This window comes from Eumetopias jubatus, unplaced genomic scaffold, assembly GCF_037043125.1.
Source record: "Eumetopias jubatus isolate StellerSeaLion01/CBP00866 unplaced genomic scaffold, mEumJub1_p1.0 scaffold_6, whole genome shotgun sequence".
Taxonomy (NCBI): Eukaryota; Metazoa; Chordata; class Mammalia; order Carnivora; family Otariidae; genus Eumetopias; species Eumetopias jubatus.
In genome coordinates, this window is record NW_028274812.1 from 78,942,770 (window position 1) to 78,969,195 (window position 26,426).

At 36.6% G+C, this 26,426-nt stretch overlaps 1 non-coding gene and 1 pseudogene across 1 annotated transcript; both read right to left on the minus strand.

Annotated features, from left to right (window-relative positions):
• The window catches only part of LOC114213004 (protein numb homolog pseudogene), a 148,920-nt pseudogene that overhangs the window by 63,686 nt on the left and 58,808 nt on the right, over positions 1-26,426 (minus strand).
• LOC114213106 (U6 spliceosomal RNA) lies at positions 19,805-19,911 on the minus strand. Its single transcript, XR_003610138.1, has one exon. It is a non-coding gene; the product is annotated as a U6 spliceosomal RNA (small nuclear RNA).

Consider the following 26,426-nt stretch of genomic DNA (forward strand, 5'->3'; position numbering starts at 1 on the left):
AACTAATGGATATGAGAAAAAGCATTTGAACCGGATATTGAGGAAGGGAGAGGGGTTAGGAGGGAGAGGAACTTTCTAATTGAGATAATAGCTTAATGAAAGCCACACAGTAAACTGTAGACTGAACGAATGCCAAGAGTATGGTGTGTGTATGTGTGTGTGTGTGTGTGTGTGTGTGTGTGTGTGTGTGTGTGTGTGTGTGTTTGTGTCCATTGTGTGTCTAGTGGCAAAGAGTTGTTAAGAAAACTGAGTCCATGTTGTAGAAGGCTTTGAATTCCAGGTTGAGAAGATTGTATTTTATTTTGTATTTAATGGAAAATCATGTAAGAATTTTGAAAAGGGAATCTATAAGCCATTGTTTTAAGGACAGAACTGGTGACAGCAAAACACAGGATGAATCAGAAGGGGAGAAATTAGAAACATAAAGACTAACTGCATAGTTGTTACTATAGTTCAGATGAGAGTGATAATGGGAGCTTGGACTTCAGCAGGAAAGATAAAAATGGAATGCAGACAGAGTTTATGAGAGAAAAAAACACAAGAACTCATTGAGGTGAGGTTGGAGCCTCAGTCTTCAAGAGGATGCTGATGGCATTAGCCAATATAGGAAGGTACAGAGAGGGTGGTGTCGTGGATGCATGTGATGAAGAAGGTACAGTGAGAGTAGAAATAAAAAATGGATAACTTTTGCAAATCTTTGGGTACAATGTCAGGTGTATGTTAATCCTTTTGGGAGAGAAACTCTTTCTACTGCCATAATTGGCAGCATTAAAAGAAATAGGTTTGGGCGCCTGGGTGGCTCAGATGGTTAAGCGTCTGCCTTCAGCTCAGGTCATGATCCCAGAGTCCTGGGATCGAGTCCCGCATCGGGCTCCCTGATCCTTGGGAGGCTGCTTCTCCCTCTGCCTCTCTCTCTCTCTCTCATTAATAAATAAATAAAATCTTTAAAAAAATAGGTTTGATTGTGATTCAAAAGACTGTGGTGGTTTTATTTTTGTTTTGCCATTGGCGTTTGAACTGTTGAGTTTAGATGAAAATCTGGGTAGATGAACGTTATAGTGAATGATATCATAGGAATGTTAGGAGATAGGAATGTATACATCTCTGGGATTTGATTTTTCTCTGTGCTAGCATACTTAGAAGGCAGATGGTCAGATGGTAGTTGTGAGAAATGAAATGATAAATTATATATATATAAAATTTAAATAAGTAAATTATATATACAACTATATAAGTAATAATAAATTATAAAAATAAATAAATTATACATATGAGGTATAAATATATAAGTAAATGTTTAATTATATATACAGATATATAAATAAAAATAAATTTGTTTGGTATCTTTTGAATATTACCACGTTAGTGAAATAAGTGCATGTATCAAAATCTAGAAGTCAAGCCCAAATCAAATTAAAATATCTTCATTAAAATCAACTAAGTAGTTATATTCTAGTAATTATTAACTGAAGGGACTATTCAAATCTGGATTTTTAGATCTTTTCATTTTCTCCATATTTCAAGTGTCTGTTCATTCAAATATTCCACTGTCTTACCTCAGCCTTCAAATAAACTTGAAAGGAAAAAAAAAAAAACCCAAAGCAGCCCATTTTGTTATTTTTCTATAGATTACTCAGTAGGAACAACTGCAGCTTTAGGCTAAGTGAGTTTTTCTTTTTCTTCTTGTGTCTTTGGTTTCTATTAGCACTTGTGGCCCCTAGGTAAGAGCATGGGGACTCACTCCTACCTGAGCACTTAACAAGTAACTAAACATTTTACTCCTCTATCAGTACTTACCATTAGTTTTAATTTTAATGTAAATAGATTAAAATTATTTTCTGACCCCATTAGGACAAATACTCTCTAAGTTCTTTATCTAGGGACAACAAATACACATCAAATGTCTAGAGTATTCTGTACCTTTCCCTATTACCACAAATGTTTCAGAATCATCACTCCCTTTGCTTTGACAATAAGTTAATATATTTACAGTTTTAATAAAATCCAGACTGAGAAAGCAGTCAAATCAGTACCAGGAGTAGATTAAATGTCCTATGTGGTGAAGGGATTTTTTTTTTTTTTTTTTTTGTAGTGAGAAGAGTATGGGGTGTTTAAGTAGCTCAAATACGTTTGCAAATCTAATAGATAAACCTTTCCTTTATTACATATTCAGGTAGAGGAGGGCAGTTCTCACTGGTGTTTTGTGTGGCCCCTAGGTAAGAGCATGGGGACTCACTCCTACCTGAGCACTTAACAAGTAACTAAACATTTTACTCCTCTATCAGTACTTACCATTAGTTTTAATTTTAATGTAAATAGATTAAAATTATTTTCTGACCCCATTAGGACAAATACTCTCTAAGTTCTTTATCTAGGGACAACAAATACACATCAAATGTCTAGAGTATTCTGTACCTTTCCCTATTACCACAAATGTTTCAGAATCATCACTCCCTTTGCTTTGACAATAAGTTAATATATTTACAGTTTTAATAAAATCCAGACTGAGAAAGCAGTCAAATCAGTACCAGGAGTAGATTAAATGTCCTATGTGGTGAAGGGATTTTTTTTTTTTTTTTTTTTGTAGTGAGAAGAGTATGGGGTGTTTAAGTAGCTCAAATACGTTTGCAAATCTAATAGATAAACCTTTCCTTTATTACATATTCAGGTAGAGGAGGGCAGTTCTCACTGGTGTTTTGTGTGTAGGACAATGAGGACTAACCTTTAATAGCTCTGAACTCCTCAACTCCAAGACATAGCAAGACTCATTGCATTCTCTTTCTGGAGATATGTACTTGGGAAGCCACCCAGGTATAATTTTCATGACAGATTTCAGGTGGAAGAGCCAGTCATTAACCATTTTCCTGATATAACTGCTTATAATTATGTAAATAAACATGGTAAGTGGGATTTCTGTTTGCCCTATATATGTTTTATTAGCACAAACCATTATAACAAAATCAAAGTTTCTAATTATATACTCCAAGAACTTCATTAATGTTCAGGACACTTTGGAATTCCAATTCTATTGAATTTGGGAAATCTTTCTAATTCTTTCAGCAGCATTGTTTTGTTTTTGGATTAAATAGGAGTGTATATTTGATTTTTAATTTTTGATTGTAAGTGAAAAAAACAAATCAAAACCTTCAATAGTTTTTGACATGAGCTAAACAGATCCAGAAGTGGGAGTTGGCATAAGAATTAGGGTGCCACTTCCTGCCTGAATTTGTAAGTAAGAAGCAATTATCCTGTTGAAAGAGAAAAAATTTTACAGGTAACATCAAAGGATGACATCAGGTTGAAATTTGCAATAACATTGCTAGATAATGAAAGCAGAAGTTTAGTTTTTGGAATGTAAAGAAATGTAGATGTGGATTTCTTCTGGGCATGGTATAACATTTGACATATGAAGACTCCAGTATCTTATGATCAGTGAATCATGGATTTGAGCTTGTCAGCATGTCCCCTATCTGGAAGAGGTCATGGAAATGACAAGTAGAGTTTCTGAAAATGGAGGAGGAATGTTATACAGAATAGAATGAGTATTTTTTAGCATTGGTTTGGTATAGTAAGAAAAATGTATAACTTTTGTAAGCACTTGGCAATTCCTATGCTGGGATTGACTAAACAGACTTATGGCTGAATAAAAATGAGGCTGTGATAGAAGGAAGAAAAAAACAGAACTGCCCCCAGACTAATTATTTACAAAGAACAAAAATTCAGTCCTTTCTGGAATTTTTAAATATTTCTTTTCCTATGATTAAGAGGCAGAACACACATTAGCTTTTTTAAGTTGGCAACTAAAATTTGGCAACTAAATCTAAAGCTGGCAACTTAAAACATATGTACACATCTTTGACAATCAACCAGATATTAATGATGTATATAATACATGCCATATTTGGACATAAATCATTAAAAAATTTAAATGCTAAGGCTGATGATTAAAATGAGTGGTCGTCCATGGAGCACTGGGTGTTATAGGCAAACAATGAATCATGGAACACTACATCAAAAACTAATGAGGTAATGTATGGTGATTAACATAACATAATAAAATTTAAAAAAATAAAAAAATGAGAGGTCATTCTGATATTTGAATAAAATAATTATAATATCAAAAATTCAAATCAAATTTATAAAGAAAGGTGCCAGTTCCTGTCTATAAACTCATATCTAAAAATGGTGGGGCCAATAAGGGAGTGGCATGATATATTCAAAGTACTGAAATACTTTCAATACTTTGATAAAGGGAAAGGGAAAGGGAAAGGGAAAAACCTGCAGCCAAGAATACCCAATAGCCAGCAAGGCTATGATCTAGAATAGAAAAAGAGATAAAAGAATTTTTCAGACAAACAAAAACTAAAGGAGTTCATGACCACTAAACCAGCCCTACAATAAATATTAAGGGGGACTCTTTGAGTGGAAAGAAGACCATAAGTGATAGTATGAAAAGTAAAAAACACAAAAGCAGTAAAAGTAAGTATTTCCATAAAAATCAGTAGTGGTATTCATAAAATAAAAGGATGTAAGATATGACACCATATGCCTAAAATGGAGGGAGAGGAGTAAAGAATGGGTTTAAACTTAAGTGGCCAACAACTGCATATAGATTGCCATATGCAGAAGATGTTATAAACAAACCTAATGGTCACCACAAACCAAAAACCACTAATAAATATGCAAAGAATAAAGAGAAAGGAATACAAGTATGTCACTAAAGAAAGCAAACAAACCATGAAAGAGAGTAAGAGGAGAAAGGATCAGAGAAGATCTATAGAAACAACCACAAAATAAGTAAGAAAATGTCAATAAATATATATTTATCAATACTTTGAATGTAAATGGACTAAATGCTTCAATCAAAAACAGGGTGACAGAGTGAATAAAAAAAACAAGACACATTTCTATGCTGCCTACAAGGGACTCATTTCAGACCTAAAGACACATTCACATTGAAAGTGAGGGGATGAAGAAATGTTTATCACAGAAATATGAATGCCAAAAGAAAGCCAAGGTAGCAATACTTATATTGGACAAAATAGACATTTATTTACTTATTTTAAACACTTATTTATTTATTTTAGAGAGAGAGCAGGGGGAGGGCCAGAGGGAATGGGAGAGAGAGGAAGAGAAGCAGACTCCCCACTTAGTGTGAACCCTGATGTGGAGCTTGATCCCCAGATCTTGAGATCATGACCTGAGCTGAAACCAAGAGTTGGAGGCTAAACTGACAGAGCTACCCACATGTCCCCCAAATAGACTTTAAAACAAAGACTATAAGAAGAGACAAAAAAGGACACAATCCAACAAGAGGTTATAATAATCATAAATATTTATATGCCCCAAATCGGAGCACCTAAATACATAAAGTAGTTAACAACAAACATAAAAGAAATAATCAAAATAGTAATTCAATAATAGTAGGGTCTTTTACCCCACTTACATTGGTGGATAGATCATCCAAACAGAAAATCAACAAGGAAATGGTGGCTTTGAATGACACACTGGACCAGATGGATTTAGCAGACATATTCAGGACATTCCATCCTAAAACAGCACAATACACATTCTTTTCAAGTGCACGTGGAACATTTTCCTAATAGATCCCATATTAGGCCACAAAACAAGTCTAACAAATTAAAAAAGAGTGAAGTTATACCATGCATCTTTTCTGACCACAATGCTATGAAACTAGAAGTCACCCACAAGAAAGTCTGGAAAGACCACAAATACATGGAAGTTCAACAACATGCTACTAAACAATGAATGGGTCAACCAAGAAATCCAAGAAGAAATAAAAAATTACATGGAAACAAATGAAAATGAAAATACAACAATCCAAAGTCTTTGGGATGCAACAAAGTGGTTCTAAGAGGGAAGTTTATAGCAACACAGACCTACCTCAAGAAGCAAGAAAAATCTCAAATAAACAACCTAGCTTTACACCTAAAGGACCTAGAAAAAGACGAACAAATAAAACCCAAACCGAAAAAAGGAAGGAAATACTAAAGATTAGAGCAGAAATAAATGATACAGAAACCAAACCAAACCAAACAAAACCAAACAACAACAAACCAAAACCAAATGAATAGAACAGATCAATAAAACCAGGACCTGGTTCTTTTAAAAGATTAATAAAATCGATAAACTTCTAGCAAGACTCATTACAAAAGAAGAGATGCACCAAATAACCAAAATTACTAATGAAATAGGAGAAATAGCAACCAGCACCACACAAATACAAACATTTTTTACAGAATATTATGAAAACCTATATGCCAGCAAATTGGACAATTTAGAAGAAATGGATAAATTCCTAGAAACATGTAGCCTACCAAAACAGAATCAGGAAGAAACAGAAAATTTAAACAGACCAATTTCTAGCAATGAAATTGAATCAGCAATCAAAAAACTCCCCCAAAACAAAAGTCCAGTATTAGACAGCTTCACAGGTGATTTCTACCAAACATTTAAAGAAGAGTTAAAACCCAGTCTTCTCAAACTAGTCCAAAAAATACAAGAGGAAAGAAAACTTCCAAATTCATTCTATGAAACCAATACTACCCTGACCAAAACCAGGTAAAGACACCACAAAAAAAGAGAATTACAGGCCAACATCTCTTATGAATATAGATGCAAAAATCCACAACAAAATATTAGGAAACCAAATCCAATAATACATAAAAAATCATACACCACAATCAAGTGGGGGTTGATAGGGTGGTTCAATATTCACAAATCAATCAACATGATACATCATATTAATAAAAGGAAGGATAAAAGTCATTTGATCATTTCAATAGATGTAGAAAAAGCATTTGACAAAGTACAGCATCCACTCATGATAAAAACCCTCAACAAAGTAGGTCTAGAGGGACCATACCTCAATATAACAAAGTCCCTATATGAAAAACCCACAGCAAACGTCATACCCAATGGTGAAAAACAGAATTTTTCCCCTACGGTCAGGAACAAGACAAGGATGTCCCCTCTCAAGATTTTTATTCTGCATAGTACAGGAAGTCCTAGCCACAGATACCAGACAAGAAAAAGGAATAAAAGGCATCCAGATTGGTAAGAATGAAGCAAAACTTTCACTATTTGCAGATGACATGATACTATATATAGAAAACTCTAAAGACTGCACCCTAAAAACTACTAGAACTGATAAATGAATTCAGTAAGGTTGCAGGATACAAAAATCAATGTACAAAAATCTGTTGCATTCCTATACACTGACAATGAAGCAGCAAAAAGTGAAATTTAGAAAGCAATCCCATTTACAATTGCACCAAAACCAGTAAAACATCTAGGAATAAACTTAACCAAGGAGGTGAAAGACCTGTACTCTGAAAACTATAAAACACTGATGAAAGAAACTCAGACCTACAAAGAGAAATGGAAAGACATGCCCTGCTCATGGATTGGAAGAACAATATTGTTAAAATGTCTATATTATCCAAAGCAGTCTACAGATTTAGTGCAATCCCTATCAAAATACCAATGGCATTTTTCACAGAACTAGAACAAATAATCCTAAAATTCTGTGGATTTACAGAAGACCTTGACTAGCCAAAGCAATCTTGAAAAGAAAAACAAAGATGGAGGTATTACAATTCCAGATTTCAAGTTATATTGCAAAGCAGTAGTAATTAAACAGTATGGTAGTGGGATAAAAAGAGACACATAGATCAGTGGAAGAGAACAAAAACCCAGAAATAAATCCATAATTATATGGTTAATTTATCTTCTCAAAGGAGGAATGAATATACAATGAGAAAAGACAGTCTCTTCAACAAATGGTGTGGGAAAACTGGATAGATACATGGAAAAGAATGAAACTGGACCACTCTCTTTCACCATACACAAAAATAAACTAAAAATAGATTAAAGACCTCCTGTGAGACAGGAAACCTTCAAAATCCTTGAAGAGAGCACTGGCAGTAATCTCTGACATTGGCCATAGCAACATTTTTCTAGATATATCTCTTGAGGCAAGAAAAATAAAAGCAAAAATAAACTTTTGGGACTACATCAACATAAAACGTTTCAGCATAGCAAAGGAAACTATCAAGAAAACTAAAAGACAACCTACTGAATGAGAGAACATATTTGCAAATGATGTATCTGATTAAGGGTTAGTATCCAAAATATATAGAGAACTTATACAACTCAACATAAAAAACCCCCAGGTAATCCAAGAAAGAATGGGCAGAAGACATGAACAGATATTTCTCTAAAGAAAAATACAGATGGCCAACAAACTCAGCATCAGTCATCATCAGGGAAATGCAAATCAAAACTACAATGAGATATCACCTCATGCCTATCTGAATGGCTAAAATAAAAAAAAATATAAGAAACCACAAGTGTTAGTGAGGATGTGAAGAAAAAAAAAAACTGTGCACTGTTGGTGGGAATGTAAACTGTTGCAGCCACTTTGGAAGACAGTATGGAGGGTCCTCAAAAAATTAAAAATAGAACTACCCTATGATCCAGTAATTGCACCACTGAGTGTTTATCCCCAAAATACAAAAATACTAATTCAAATGGATACATGCACTCTTATGTTTTTTGCAGCAATATTCAGAATAGCCAAACTATGAAGCAGCCTAAGTGTCCAACAATAGATGAGTGGATAAAGAAGATGTGATATATATATATATATGTGCTATTATTCATCCATAAAAAAAGAATGAAATCTTGCCATTTGCAACACCATGGATAGAGCTAGAGAGTATAATATTTAGTGAAATAAGTCAGTCAGAGAGGGGGGCGGAGCAAGATGCCGGAGGAGTAGGAGACCTGGATTTTGTCTGGTCTCAGGAATTCAGCTGACTAGGGATCAAACCATTCTAAACATCTACGAACTCAACAGGAGATTGAAGAAAAGAATAGCAACAACTCTCTGAACAGAAAAGCGACCACTTTCTGGAAGATAGGACCTCGGAGAAGTGAATCCGAGGTGATATTCGGGAGGATAGACAGCGGGGGAGAGGGCCTCCATTGGCCGCTTCTGGCAAGTGATAGAGCCGCAGAGCACAAAATAGGAACTTTTAGAAGTCAACTCCGCTGAGGGACATCGCTCCAGTGGCTAAGCGGGAGGTGGAACCCTCATGGGACAGTGTGGTCTCAGGACCCTCGGGGTCACAGAAAGACCGAGGGTGCCTGAGTGTGGCAGAGCTCCCAGGTATCGGAGCAGGGAAGTTGGCTGCAGAGACGGAGCCGAGGTGCAGGCTCTCAGCTTGGGGTGGCCATAAACTGTGATCCGTGGCAGTCGGGCCACTGCTCCTCCAGCAGGGACGCAACCAGCGGCAGATCTGGGGAGAATCTCCTTCCTCCCCCAGGAGGAGCGGCGTGGGAGCGCACCGCAGGGATCTGCTGGGTTTGGAGACTCCACACTGACTTGGGTGCCAGAGATAGAAATGCTCGGTCACAGGCCGGGTGAGCACAGAGTGCGGCCGGAGACCGGGGAGTGACTGACTGCTTTTCTCTGGGGCGCACTGAGGAGTGGGGCCCGAGTTCTCGGCTCCTCCGGGTGGAGATTGGGAGGCCACCATTTTCACTCTCGTCCTCCAAGGCTGTGTCAAGAGCTTGCAGGGAACAAAAGCTCCTGAGAGTAAACCCGAGCAGATTGCTTAGCTGGACTAACAAGGGCGGGGCAATTCCGCCTCCGGGAGAGACATTTGGGAACCACGGCAACAGGACCCTCCCTCAGAAGATCAGCGCGAACAGCCCGCCAAGACCAAGTTTACCAATCAATGAGAACGGGAGAACTCCAGCGCTAAGGGAATACTGCACATAGAATTCATGGCTTTTTTTACCATGATTCACTAGTCTTTCAAAGTTAATTTTTTTTACTGTTTTTTTTTTTGAATTTTTCTTTTTCCCTTTTTCAACCAACATTTTATCAATCCCTTTTTTAAAAAAACATTTTTATTTTTCATTTTTAGAGTCATATTCTATCTGTTCATAGTAGTTACCTTTATTTTTGGCATATATATATAAGTTGTTCTCTCTTTAAATTTGAGATACAGTTTCTTCTAACAGATCAAAATATACCCTAAATCACTAGTGTATGGCTTTGTTCTAGTCTCCTGCCTGATCACATTCTCTCCCCCCCCTTTTTTTTTTAAATCTTCTTCTTTCTTTTTTCAAACAACTTCTTATCAATTCCTTTTATAAAATCTTTTATAATTTTCATTTTTACACTCATATTCCATCTCTTCACTGTATCAACCCTTATTTGTACATATATAAATCTTTCTTTCCTTAAAATTTTAGGAGGCACTTTCTTCTAACAGACTAAAATACACCCAAATTCTAGTATATGGCACTGATCTATGCACTAGCCTGATCATATTTGATCATATTCTGTTATTTTTGTTTTGTTCTGTTTTTGTTTGTTTTTATGTTTATCTTTTTCTTTCTCCTTCTTTTTTCTTTCTTTTGCTTTCTTTTCCCCTGGTTTCAGGTCTTTTCTGATTTGTTTAGAGTATATTTTCTGGGGACGTTGTTAACCTGTTAGCATTTTGTTCTTTCATTCATCTATTCTCCTCTGGACAAAAAGACAAGACAAAAAAAATCACCTCAGCAAAAAGAACAAGAGGCAGTACTGTCTGCCAGGAACCTACTCAATATGGACATTAGTATGATGTCAGACCTAGAGTTCAGAATCATGATTTTAAAGATACTAGCTGGACTTGAAAAAACATGGAAGTTATTAGAGAAACCCTTCCTGGAGAAATAAAAGAACTAAAAATCTAAGCAAGTCGAAATCAGAAAGGCTATTAATGAGGTGCAATCAAAAATGGGGGCAAACTGCTAGGATAAATGAGGCAGAAGAGAGAATTAGCGATATAGAAGACCAAATGATGGAAAATAAAGAAGCTGAGAAAAAGAGAGATAAACAGCTTCTGGATCATGAGGGCAGAATTCGAGAGATAAGCGATACCATAAGACGAAACAACATTAGAATAATTGGTATCCCAGAAGAAGAAGAAAGAGAGAGAGAGGCAGAAGGTATATTGGAGCAAATTATAGCAGAGAACTTCCCTAATGTGGGGAAGGAAACAGGCATCAAAATCCAGGAGGCACAGAGAACCCCTCTCGAAATCAATAAAAAGAGGTCAACACCCCGACATCTAATAGTAAAACTTACGAGTCTCAGAGACAAAGAGAAAATCTTGAAAGCAGTTCGGGAGAAGAGATATTTAACCTATAATGGTAGAAACATTAGATTGGCGACAGACTTATCCACAGAGACCTGGCAGGCCAGAAAGGACTGGCATGATATCTTCAGAGCACTAAACAAGAAAAATATGCAGCCAAGAATACTATATCCAGCTAGGCTGTCATTGAAAATAGAAGGAGAGATAAAAAGCTTCCAGGACAAACAGACACTAAAGGAATTTGCATACATGAAATCAGCCTTACAAGAAATATTGAAAGGGGTCCTCTAAGCAAAGAGAGAGCCTAAAAGCAACATAGACCAGAAAGGAACACAGACAATATACAGTAACAGTCACCTTACAGGCAATACAATGGCACCAAATTCATATCTTTCAATAGTTACCCTGAATGTAAATGGGCTAAATGCCCCAATCAAAAGACACAGGCTATCAGATTGGATTAAAAAACAAGACCCATCGATATGCTGTCTGCATGAGACTCATTTTAGACCCAAAGATACCCCCACATTGAAAGTGAGGGGGTGGAAAACCATCTACCATGCTAATGGACACCAAAAGAAAGCTGGGGTGGCAATCCTCATATCAGACAAATTAGATTTTAAAACAAAGACTGTAATAAGAGATGAGGAAGGACACTATATCCTACTTAAAGGGTCTATCCAACAAGAAGATCTAACAATTGTAAATATCTATGCCCCTAACATGGGAGCAGCCAATTATAGAAGGCAATTAATAACAAAAGCAAAGAAACACTTGGACAACAATACAATAATAGTGGGGGACTTTAACACGCCCCCTGACTGAAATGGACAGATCATCTAAGCAAAAGATCAACAAGGAAATAAAGACTTTAAATGACACACTGGACCAAATGGACTTCACAGACATATTCAGAACTTTCCATCCCAAAGCAACGGAATACACATTCTTCTCTAGTGCCCATGGAACATTCTCCAGAATAGATCACACCCTAGGTCACAAATCAGGTCTCAACCGGTACGAAAAGATTGGAATTATTCCCTGCATTTTTTCAGACCCCAATGCTTTGAAACTAGAACTCAATCAGAAGAGGAAAGTTGGAAAGAACTCAAATACATGGAGGCTAAAGAGCATCCTACTAAAGAATGAAAGGGTCAACCAGGAAATTAAAGAAGAATTAAAAAAATTCATGAAAACCAACGAAAATAAAAACACAACTGTTCAAAATCTTTGGGATGCAGCAAAGGCAGTCCTAAGAGGAAAGTATATAGCAATACAAGCCTTTCTCAAGAAATAAGAAAGGTCTCAAATACACAACCTAAACCTACACGTAAAGGAGCTGGAGAAAAAACAGCAAATAAAGCCCAAACCCAGCAGGAGAAGAGAAATAATAAAGATCAGAGCAGAAATCAATGAAATAGAAACCAAAAGAACAGTAGAACAGATCAACGAAACTAGGAGCTGGTTCTTTGAAAGAATTAACAAGATTGATAAACCCCTGGCCAGACTTATCAAAAAGGAAAGAGAAATGACCCAAATCAACAAAATCATGAATGAAAGAGGAGAGATCACAACCAACACCAAAGAAATACAATCAATTATAAGAACATATTATGAGCAACCATATGCCAGCAAATTAGATAACCTGGAAGAAATGGATGCATTCCTAGAGATGTATCAACTACCAAAATTGAACCAGGAAGAAATAGAAAACCTGAACAGACCTATAACCACTAAGGAAATTGAAGCCGTCATCAAAAATCTCCCAACAAAAGCCCAGGGCCAGATGGCTTCCCAGGGGAATTCTACCAAACATTTAAAGAAGAATTAATACCTATTCTCTTGAAACTGTTCCAAAAAATAGAAATGGAAGGAAAGCTTCCAAACTCATTTTATGAGGCCAGGATTACCTTGATCTCAAAACCAGACAAAGACCCCATCAAAAAGGAGAATTACAGACCAATACCCTTGATGAACATGGATGCAAAAATTCTCACCAAAATACTAGCCAATAGGATCCAACAGTACATTAAAAGGATTATTCACCATGACCAAGTGGGATTTATCCCTGGGCTGCAAGGTTGGTTCAACATCCGCAAATCAATCAACGTGATACAATATATTAACAAAAGAAAGAACAAGAATCATATGATCCTCTCAATAGATGCAGAAAAAGCATTTGACAAAGTACAGCATCCTTTCTTGATCAAAACTCTTCAGAGTATAGGGATAGAGGGTACCTACCTCAATATCATAAAAGCCATCTATGAAAAACCTACAGTGAATATCATTCTCAATGGGGAAAAGCTGAGAACTTTCCCTGTAAGGTCAGGAACGCGGCAGGGATGTACTATCACCACTGCTATTCAACATAGTATTAGAAGTCCTAGCCACAGCAATCAGACAACAAAAAGAAATCAAAGTCATCCAAATCGGCAAAGAGGAAGTTAAACTCTCACTCTTTGCAGATGATATGATACTGTATGTGGAAAACCCAAAAGACTCCACCCCAAAACTGCTGGAACTCATAGAGGAATTCAGTAAAGTGTTAGGATATAAAATCAATGCACAGAAATCAGTGGCATTCCTAGACACCAACAACAAGACAGAAGAGAGACAAATGAAGGAGTCGATCCCATTTACAATTGCACCCAAAACCATAAGATACCTAGGAATAAATCTAACCAAAGAGGCAAAGGATCTGTATGCAGAAAACTATAAAATACTCATGAAAGAAATTGAGGAAGACACAAAGAAATGGAAAAACGTTCCATGCTCATGGATTGGAAGAACAAACATTGTGAAGATGTCAATGCTACCAAGAGCAATCTACACATTCAGTGCAATCCCCATCAAAATACCATCCACTTTTTTCAAAGAAATGGAACAAATAATCCTAAAATTTGTATGGAACTAGAAGAGACCCCGAATAGCCGGAGGAATGTTGAAAAAGAAAAGCAAAGCTGGCGGCATCACAATTCCGGACTTCCCCTCTATTACAAAGCTGTCATCATCAAGACAGTATGGTACTGGCACAAAAACAGACACATAGATCAATGGAACAGAATAGAGAGCCCAGAAATGGACCCTCAACTCTATGGTCAACTCATCTTTGACAAAGTAGGAAAGAATGTCCAGTGGAAAAAAGACAGTCTCTTCAACAAATGGTGTTGGGAAAATTGGACAGCCACATGCAGAAGAATGAAACTGGACCATTTCCTTACACCACACACAAAAACAGACTCCAAATGGTGGAAAGACCTAAACGTGAGAGAGGGGTCCATCAAAATCCTAAAGGAGAACACAGGTAGCAACCCCTTCGACCTCAGCCGCAGCAACTTCTTCCTAGAAACATCACCAAAGGCAAGGGAAGCAAGGGCAAAAATGAAGTATTGGGATTTCATCAAGATAAAAAGCTTTTGCACAGCAAAAGAAACAGTCAACAAAACCAAAAGACCACTGACAGAATGGGAGAAGGTATTTGCAAATGACATATTAGATAAAGGGCTAGTATCCAAAATCTATAAAGAACTTATCAGACTCAACACCCAAAGAACAAATAATCCAATCAAGAAATGGGCAGAAGACATGAACAGACATTTTTCCAAAGAAGACATCCAAATGGCCAACAGACACATGAAAAAGTGCTCAACATCGTTCAGCATCAGGGAAATCCAAATCAAAACCTCAATGAGATACCACCTCTCACTAATCAGAATGGCTAAAATTAACAAGTCAGGAAACGACAGATGTTGGCGGGGATGTAGAGAAAGGGGAACCCTCCTACATTGTTGGTGGGGATGCAAGCTGGTGCAACCACTCTGGAAAACAGTATGGAGGTTCCTCAAAAAGTTGAAAATAGAGCTACCATACGATCTAGCAATTGCACTACTGGGTATTTACCCCAAAGATACAAATATAGGAATCCGAAGGGGTACGTGCACCCCGATGTTTATAGTAGCCATGTCCACAATAGCCAAACTGTGGAAAGAGCCAAGATGTCCATCGACAGATGAATGGATAAAGAAGATGTGGAATATATACACAATGGGTTATTATGCAGCCATCAAAAGGAATGAGATCTTGCCATTTGCAACGACGTGGATGGAACTGGAGGGTGTTATGCTGAGTGAAATAAGTCAATCAGAGAAAGACATGTATCATATGACCTCACTGATATGAGGAATTCTGAATCTCAGGAAACAAACTGAGGGTTGCTGGAGTGGTGGGGTGGTGGGAGGGATGGGGTGGCTGGGTGATAAACACTGGGGAGGGTATGTGCTATGGTGAGTGCTGTGAATTGTGCAAGACTGTTGAATCAGAGATCTGTACCTCTGAAACAAATAATGCAATATATGTTAAGAAAAAAAAGAAAGAAGAAGATAGCAGGAGGGGAAGAATGAAGGGGAGTAAATCGGAGGGGGAGACGAACCATGAGAGACGATGGACTCTGAAAAACAAACTGAGGGTTCTAGAGGGGAGGGGGTGGGGGGTTGCGTTAGCCAGGTGATGGGTATTAAAGAGGGCACGTTCTGTGTGGAGCACTGGGTGTTATGCACAAACAATGAAACATGGAACACTACATCAAAAACTAATGATGTAATGTATGGTGCTTAACATAACAATAAAAAAATTTAACGGTAAAAAAAAGAAAAGTCAGTCAGAGAAAGACAATTACCATATGATTTCACTCATGTGGAATTTAAAAACAAAACAGGTGAACATAGGGGAAAAAAGAGAGAGAGGCAAAGCATAAAACAGAACGCCCACCTTTTTTTTGGAGAGAGCCAGGGGGAGGAGCAGAGGAAGAAGGAAGGAGAGAGAGAATCTTAAGCAGGCTCCATGACCAGCTCAGAGCCCAATGCAAGGTTCAGTCTCATGACCCTGAGGTCATGACCTGAGCTGAAATCAAGAGTCAGTTGCTTAAGTGACTGAGCCACTCAGGTGCCCCAAGACTCTTAACTATAGAGAACAAACCAAGGGTTGTTGGAGGGAGTTTGGGTGGGGGATGGGTTAAATGGGTGATAGGTATTAAGGAGGGCCCCTATTGTGATGAGCACTGGGTGTTGTGTTTTTTTTTTAAAGATTTATTTATTTATTTTGAGAGAGTGAGAATGAGAGAGAGAGAGAGAGTACATGAGAGGGGGGAGGGTTAGAGGGAGAAGCAGGCTCCTCGCTGAGCAGGGAGCCCGATGTGGGGCTCGATCCCAGAACCCTGGGTTCGTTACCTGAGCCAAAGGCAGCTGCTTAACGACTGAGCCACCCAGGCGCCCGAGCACTGGGTGTTGTATGTCAGTGATGAATCACTACTAAATTCTACTCCTGAAACCAATATTACACAATATGTTAACTAACTAGAATTTAACTAAAAACTTGAAACAAACAAAAAAGAAACACAGTAAATAAGCAAAAGAAAAAAAAGAGACAAAGGCAAACCAAGAAACGGACTGTTAACTGTAGAGAACAAACTGATGGTTACCAAAGGGGAGGTGAGTGGGTGGATGGCGGAAATATAGGATGGGGATTAAAGAGTACACTTATTATGATGAAATAAATAAAGTGACAACAAAGTAAAATAAATTAAAAAGGTGGGGCCAGAGATGGCAGTACCTTTTAAGAAGTGCTTTAAAATTTGTGAATTTGACACAGTGTTGAATAGGCTGATAGTTTGCAAAGACACATGCTGACTCATGCAATGTTCCCCAAGTTACACCCTTACATCTTTTATTCTCATGTTGGTAATTAGCCTGGAGTGTCTCTACGCCATGAATGTTTGAGTTTATGTCACTTCTGTGAGCCTTCCCTGTGGAATCAATTGCTCCTTCTTTAGTATTTCCACTTACGCATTCTGGCCTGTATTCTAGTATTAGTATATATACTTGTCTGTCCCTAATGTAGATGTATGTTCCAAGGTAGGAAGTTTTGCCCCAATTTTTACCACTTATTCCTGGTAGCAACTAGCATATGTTGTATACATGATAAACACTAGGTAACTATTTGTTGGAGGAATAAACATAAAGGGACATTACACCATCAACTGGATAAAATCACATTGAAGTCATATGAGGTTCTGATTGGAAGTGATTCTCTTGTCATTCTGCTCATGAAGTGATATTTAGTATGCCCGTAGATATAGATGGTGCTATGCTGACTTGCTGAATCTAATTAGTATATCAGTTCCGTTTTAATTTTGTGAGGTGCATCCAAGATATATCTTAACCCATAATTGGAATTAAATTCTCATAACATTTTATTAAGAAGCATGTCAAACTCACATCTCATTTTAAATGAGAGAGCTTCATGATCTTGCAAGTGGACTTGCTCAGAGCTCTCCGAAATCTTGGTAGAAGCATGGAAGAGGGCATTCCAGTATTGGTGTAGGACAACTCAGAAATGTGAAAGTTTTCATTTTGAACTAATTTCATGTGTCTTATATATAATGCTGAGGTTTTGAGGAACCCAAATGTAAGAATAATCTGAAAAGGAAAAAGTAATTTAATTTAGATTTTTTCCACCTAAATGCTCCTCCATTTATCAACATTAATGTATCCTCTGTCATCTCTATTTACTGATAGTAGAGTTCCAGAAGATAGAATATAAATTATTTCCGTAAATCCATTGACTTTTACCTTCACTGAACTTCAGCTCTCTGATGACATAAAGCCATCTATTCTCAGTGATGCCTCTCCATCAGCAAAACCATACATCATCTGAAATTATACCTCATCATTCTGAGTTATGCTTCACCATTTGGGGTTATGCTACTTCTACAATGGTAAACTCTGGAACATAATGATAGCTATAATTCATCAAGTGGATACTATATTGGAGACCCTGACCTAAATACTTTACACGTATTCGCTTATGGATTCTCAAAAACAATTCTATTTACCCCAGTCCCACAGTTAGTGAGGCAGAGCTAGGATTTAGCCCCTGAAAGTATGGCTTCGGGACATGTGTATATTGCCTGTCAATGAAATATGCTCATTTGATTTAAATTTCCCTGACTACGACTTCTCCCAGCTCTTTGCTTTTCTTGCTTGAAGCCTTCAGTATGACATCCAGCAACTTGGTTTCTCTTTCTTTCTAACCCTTTCCCATTCTATTTCACCCAGCATGGATTCAGTGGTCATCCAGTGCAACTGTGCACTTGCTATTACCCAGAAATTTCTGCCCCAGACATTTTATCCCCTACCCACTGCCCCAAATCTAGGCAACCAGTCAATCACTTCATCAGTTCTCCTTCTTAGAATCCAACACTTGGTCACAAAATTATGTTGAGTAAATGCATTAAAAATTCAAGCTCTCTAGCCCTATCTAAGTTCTTGCTATTGCTTAGTAAACTGTTAATTCGGTCCCTTGACTGTTCTCTATTACCTCCCTTAGAGCAAATACATGTAAATTTTTCCATATTTGTTATGTCCTCAATGTCTTCAATACCTATCTCACATATAGCAGATAAACTTAATTCTTTATTTTACTGAGAAATTTGTATATACTTATCTTTTTCAGCCTCACAACTTTTCTATCTATTTAATTTCCCACCTTTTTTTTAAGACAGGGAGACAGAAAAAGAGAGGGAAAGAGAGAATTCCAAGCAGGCTCCACATTCAGTGTGGAGCCCAATGTGGGGCTTATTCTCACAACCCTGAGATTATGACCTGAGCCAAAATCAAGAGTCGGACGCTCAACCAACTGGGCCACACAGGTGCCCCTTAATATCCCTTTTTATCCCCAGTCTTGGAAGAAGATTCTTCCGTTTTAAGGTTGACTGCTTTACCTGTACTTTTGGTCTGTTCCCACATAGGCTCTTCTAGGAAGTTGTTCATCAGTATGCTCTCCTGATTTTCCGTCTTCCAACTGTCTGTTTTTACTAATTTTTCCTCTCAGCAAATTAACTCTTTGGAGTAATCTTTACTCTAGAAACAAAGCAGAGTAGAACACTTCTATACTTTGATCCTCTACATTTTAATTTACCTGTCTCATCTCCAGCCCTTATTTCTCTAACAATTTCTTGAAAGAGTAGTTTAACTTCATTGCCTTTTCTTAATATAATTCCTGTGGATACTATGCCATGAAGCCTAGGATAATCAGCCTAAGGCATTCACTTCATATCCTCTTTTCTCATCTTGATCCCTGTTTAGTCTTCTAAAAGTGGGAGTCTTGGTCCTTGGTTGTAGAAAGCTCTAATTCATCCTATTGCCCCAGATGCATGGGAGCAGAGAAACTAGAAAATAAGAACACTAAGCAATCCTAAAGAAAAGACCATGAGAGGAATCTCTCAAATGTAGGCTGTTTACAAAGAAGAACTTTTAACATCTCTAAAACCTTTCTACTAGCACTGAGGACCACCTCTATCTTGGCCTTGACACTAAGTGATGAAGGAAATGGGGCCTTGAACTCCCTCTTTAGATAGGAGAGTGCCACCAGTTTTAGGGTTGTTCCAAAGCTAACAGGTCCCAGGCAATAATGGATCATTTGCCCAGGAATTCATCTGACTGCTTGATGGCTGACTTGAAATTATACCAGTTTCCAGGGCTTCTACTGGCTAGGCTCATCTATCTGAAAAGTATGGACAAGCAGTCCATCTGAAACTCCAAAGGATATAGGTGTGGGTGAAAAGACTTGTGAAGGCCATACTTCATTATCTTTATTTGTATGTCATCCTTGTACGGGGGCCGTGCTAATTTTCTATGTATTGTTCCAATTTTAGTATATGTATTGCTGAAGTGAGCACATAATTTGTTATCTTTAATTTTATGTGTTTATTAAAGCTCGCATTTTACTCCAGATCCCTTGCCTCTTTTGGGACAACTCTGAGGTGTAACTTTGAGTTCTCCTTGCAAACAGGCTATAGCTGGGTTAAATCCTACATGAGGTTAAATTCACCTCATATAACAAACATTCACGCATTACTTTTAGAATTATTTTTAAAAACCCAGGAATTTACCATTTTGGAAAAAAAAAATCCTTCCAGATTCTTTCTATACCTGCCTTGATCTTGAGATCTTAGAAGGAATGTAATGGGCTTCATGGCTTATACAATTGGGAGCACTGACATAAGACTAAAAGAAAACTGTAAGACATATCATAGGAGCTGCTTCTACTTAGAGCAGATGAGCTAGCACGGCTCATGGGAAATCATTTCATAATTTTGTAAAGTGCAGCTTCCTTCATGGTAAGAGCATTAGCACATCTTTAAATGAATGATGCCAAATCTCTCAAATGTCTATAGCCTTTACCTAAATTTGTGCCTATTACCCAGCCCATGGATATTCTATAATAGATCAAGTGGATTGTCATAACATCTATTATAAACTGTGATAAAAATTTCAGTAAGCTGTCAGATCTTTTTGAAATCTGAAGAATTTTATGTCTAAAACTAATAGGTTGACATTTGATGAGTTGATAATCAAGACATCAGCATTCACTCAAAACCTTGAAATCAGTACTTCTCACTAAATAATTTTTCAATAGAAAAAAATAAGTTCTATCATAATTTTTTAAAAATGGGGCCTTTGTAAATAAAAGTACACCAAAACACAGCTTAGACAATTGCCGTTCAAACTAAAGATATACCACAACCAAAACTCTTATGCCAGATATATACTGGTAATTAATTTGATAAACATATTTTTGAACAACTCTTCTATTTTCTAACATGCAAGTCTTATCATCATTTAGTAAAAAACAAAAGCCATTACCTTGACTGAATGCAATCACTTGCCTCACTGCTATATTAAAATATGACTCTGTTCTCAGGATTGCTTTGCAGTTATTAGTATGCAGTAAATGGTTTAAACTGTATAAATTTAATTCTAGAGATAAGAAAGGATCTTGAATTGAGTGTGGCTTTACTATTAATATCACCTTCACACTGCCCCCAACTTGGTATGTGGCTTCGGACAATTCATTTCATGATTTCAACTTCATTATTTATCTGCAAAATTTCATTTTTCATGAATTTACATTACTTATCTGCAAAATAGAGGGACTGAATTGGGTATTCTCTAAGCTGACTTCCCCCTGTGAGTATAAAAACAATTATTAAGTAGAATATATTTTTATTACCAGTTTGCAGAAAAGGAATGGGAAACAGGTACACAAAATTTAAAGTGCCCCTTGTGATATCATCATGTGTCCAGTATGGAATAGCTTCTTTACAAAGTAGGGAGGTTAACGAAAATTGCTTTGGTACAATTTCAAGTGTCAACAATGATTTAAGAGAAGTGGTTTTAAGCATTATTTCCCTTTATTACTGAGTGAAAGTTCTTCAAATGCTTATTGAGATGACCTAAGAATCAGGAGAGAAAACAGTGAATCACTGATGAAGAAGAAATGAATCTTAAAGAGAATCCTAATAAAGCAGCATTTATCATTCTTTCTTCTTCATTTATCTTCTCAGTCTGAATGAACATTAGCTTCTTTCTTAGTGTGACTGATGTAGCCTTGAGATGGCATTCTTCTCTAACTGAGCATTGTGAATGAAATTCGGGTCCTTATGATGAAACATTATCAACATTTACAGCTTTCCTTTCCCTCTATTATGCTTTGGTCAATATGTAGATAGTACATGATGCATGAATTAATATTTTAGTATGGTGTGATACAGCAAATCAGGAATCTCCACTGGTTTGGTCATTCTGTTCTCTTTAGATTATCATTATTCAGTTTAAACATCACAGAGAAAAAAATTGAGGGACATCCTGGATTTTGGTAAATTGTTTTCTTATCTACATTTGTTTGTGCTTTCCTTTTATTTTCTCTTTGGGTTTTCTTTGCAGCCCTTTTGTCATCCCACCAGTTTTCCTGAGCTCTCTAATGTAAAATAATCTACTAAAGTAATTTGTATTAAGTTTTTTAACACCTTCAATATGTACAATTTTTATTGGTCAAAAATAAAAATTAAACAAATGAAAGAAAGCAAGAATGGTTGAATAGGAGGCTGAGAGTGGTCAGCTCAATAAAATTACCTGGTCTTCCAATGTTTCTAGGTGAAAAACAATATTTAGACCCAGTACCCTTTGACTGTAGAGGTGGTTCAGTCTCTGGGAGGTACAGCCCTACAACATTATGAAGTATATACTATAATGATTCCCCCAGTTCTTCCCAAAAGATTCATACAGTTATTTACTCAGGTGATTATATGGTGAGGAAAGGAGAATACCCAGACATTTCTAGGGCTGTTGAACACAGGAGACCTGAAATGTCACCATGACTCCCTTTTAAGGGAGGTGACAAGGTAAGGGGGGCTGGGCAATGAATAGGGTCCTTAACAATATCTAGTTTACAGTGGGTCCTTTGGGTCTGTGGCCTCACTCTGGTCATTACCCCATACCGGAATGTTTAACTGGGATTGACATATTTGGCAGTTGAAGAAAACCTTACACTGAGTCCACCTGAGTTTGGTGGTGGTCAAGCCATCATATTAAGTAAGGCCAAGTGGAAACCTCTCATACTGTCCCCCATCACTTTGTCAAAGTAGAATATTGAAAAAAAAAATCACAAACTGCTGTATCTAGCCAAGATGCAGCAACAAGGACCAATATTTAAAGAACCAAAAGAACTAAAAGAACTAAAGAGCTAAATGAAATATATGAAACAACAGTTGGCTATCAGGCACGGAAGGGCAGTGGTTCCCAAAAGAAGGGAAACAGATGTGACAAATGCTACAATCACCCCAGCTTTCTGCCTGGATATGGTTTCCAGGCTGCTGTGCAGAGGTGGAGAACCAGGAGGAGTCCAACTGTCTTTTTGAGTTGAGGAGACAAAGATGGAAGTTAAGGGAAGCCCAGGGTAACTAGAATTCTTAGGTGCCAATACTGGAGAGTGGAGAGCATTGCAGAGAGAGAGCTCCAGTGATTCACAGATAGCATCCAACAAGTCTTCAGCATGTGAGAAAACTATCTGAGGCTGGGGAAAGAACTACCCAAAAGGAGCAATATACAGAGATCACAAAAACCTGGGAAGAGATTTTGTTCCCACCAGCCAGACTAGAAAACTTTGTACCTCATGGTCCATAGGGTGGAATCTTCAGGAGAACGTTGCCTAAGGAGTGAGGAAAAATTAATCCTAGACTAAATACTGCTCTGCACTCACCTTAAAAAACTTTAAAGGCAAGTCTCAAGAAGATCAAACTCTTTCCAAGTAACTTAATTGCCTTACAGAACAAAGCTCTAGAATCTGTCATCTATCTATCTATCTATCTATCTATCATCTATCTATCTATCTATCTATCTATCTATCTATCTATCTATCTATTTATTATCTATCTATCATCTATCATCTATCTATATCCATCTATCTCTATATCTTTAACACATATTGTTTTTAATGATTTAATATGCACCCTTTCCTTAGACTTAAACTTTGCATTTCAAAGAGATGACTACCTCTAATTGTAGATTATCTGGAAATGAGGCATCTTGAGGAGCTGTTCATGCTAAGAGGCTGTGTACTCATACCACATGGAACTCTGGTTATTAAACTTGATAATACCAATCTGTGACCCCATATCAGATCTACTGAATCAGAATTTCCTGGTATTAAAAAAATTAAGCTCATAAGGTGATTTTAATGATTAGCTTTTTATTTTATTTTTTAAATTTTATTTAAATTCAATTAATTAACATATAGTATATTATTAGTTTCAGAGGTAAAGTTCAGTGATTCATCAGTTGCATATATCACCCAGTACTCATTACATCACTTACCTTCCTTAATGCCCATCACGCAGTTACCCCATCCCTATGATTACCTTTCTTTGAGAACTTTTGATACTCATGACTGTGCATTTTACCCATCATAATGGACACATTTTAGAGTCCTGATTCTCAAACATCCTTGTCTTTCCTCTTGTGGGATTACTCCAGGATGTGACAAGCACTGGGAGCCTTTGCTCACACAGACCACTCATTAATTGACTTATTCATTCAATATACATTTATTGAACATACTGGGCAAGGTCTTGTGCTGTATTATGAGGATATGAAGAGAAGTAAAATTGATCCCTGATTTTGAAGAGCTCACAGTTTAATGGGAAGTAACATATAGATATAGTTGTAAGTTCTATAATACAGCTATGTATAAAAGACATCAATTGAAACATGAAATTTATTTTATTTTTTAAACTTATTTTTAAAATTTGGAATACTTCTAAAAAATTTAAATTCATTTTACTGAAAAGAGAGGGAGGTTTTTCTTTCACATTCAGCATAGTTTATAAAGTAATACTTCAATTTCTTTTTATGCTTTTCATGTTGTTGTGAGTAGTTCTGTATAAACCCATGAAATATATTTAAGAGTAGTGTTGCTGGAACTGTAACGTAATGAAGTTTCATGTTTTCCCCCAAAATATGGCCAGAGTGGATATGTTTCAAATTGAATTACTCCATAAATAATAGCTGGAATCTTAGATAAAGATTGGCTTCCAAATATTAAAAATTAACATGTGAATAATTTTGATTAAATGTAACATAGTTTGGCAGATTTTGTATGAGCTGGCCATGCTTTTCAAATAGTTACATAACTCCCCTTTATTTTATTTTTTAATTTTTTTCATAACTCCCCTTAAATACAAGATTTCACAGACAAAAATTTCCACATTATATAAATGACTCAAAGGTGTATGTCTGAGTCATCTAGAGAATGGGAATTCAGCTTTTTCAGATTCCATCTTTACCTAAGGTATGTGGATCATGACATTATCTCCTAGCCAGAGAAATCTTTTGGTATTAATAAGCACTGTGAGCACTCAGAACAGATTAGAATATTCATTGTTTTATTGGAAATCACCTAATTCATGTTAATTTTCAATGGAGTTTACATTGTTTACCAATCTGAGGGGAAAAAAACCATCAGAGATTTTGATAAGACATTTTAGAAGTAGCTCTTTTCCAAACAATAGAGATAAATTATAAATGGAAGGAATGAGACCTTGAAGATGAAAAGGTTGGCCTGAAATTGTCATGTGCAAATGTCACCAAATAACCCAACTCTGTTTAAATTCAATTTCTAATTATTTAAGCTTTTATTATATGTATTTTATTTCACTGTGCATGGTTACTTAAGAAAGATTAACTTAATCAGAACCAAAAAGGGAGATCATTATGTGGTGTGACAATCTGTTTGACTCTAAAACCCAGAGTTAAGTAAGGAGAGCTTTCCTTATGAGTAAGTTGTATGGACTGCTGTGGGAAAAAAAAAAAGAATGCCTTACTTTCATCAGCATGAATTATTCTCCTTCAACACACAAAATACTGCAGTCGAAAGTCAAAGATAAAGGAGATACCATTTAATTGGTGATGGTTATTATTTTTCAAAGTAATTCCTTTCAACTGGCTTTTCTTTCTCTCTCTGAAATGATCTTCTCCTGATTTTTGTCTATCATCTGCATGATTTTCTGATATCATATTAAATGTCACCTCTTCAGAGAGACCTTCTTTAACCTCCTTTTGAGAGGGGGAATAAAAAAAGAAAGGAAGAAATCAAGACCCAAGGAACATGCCAATTCATAAATAGAGAATTAACTGATTTTGTTGTGCAAAAATAACACTGAGTGTGTACAGAGAGCTAGCAAGTGGCTACAAAGCAGTAATGGATTTTTAGCACTTTTTATATGGAAAAGATTTGTTGTACATTATTTCCATTAACTACAGTTGTTATACATTATCCTACTTTTAGTAAACAGTTGGTAGACATTCAATTCGTGTTAGTATTTACACTGTTAGTGTACATTATAAGCTATCCTGATGTTCTGTTTTATGTAATTCTTTAGCAGTACCTTCTATGGTTGCCTTTGACGTGTATCTTGGCATTTGATTAGTCACATCCTTCTACATTCCTCAGTGAGGTTAGGTTAGGTTCTGTTTTCCACACAGCTAAATTAACCATCCAGCTGTTCTCATATGACTTCATTTTAATTTTCTTCATAGCACTTTTTGTTTTCTGATGTATTTTTAATTTCTTTGGTGCATTTGTCTCTCTATATTAGACTATAACCTCCAGTGACAATCAATAGATGCATGAATATTTTTGTGAGTCTATGTTGGAGTCATAGATTCTAAATTAAATATAGAGACAACTATGCATATAGAAATTTAGATATATTTAAATTTTTTCTTTTTCTATATGTAATAACTATATATTTGTATAACTAAATACTTGTCAGTAGCAAGCAAATGCAATAGCTTTTCAAATGCTAATTAGTAAATGGATAATTTGATATTACTTTCTGAAATTTAAGAGTTGTGA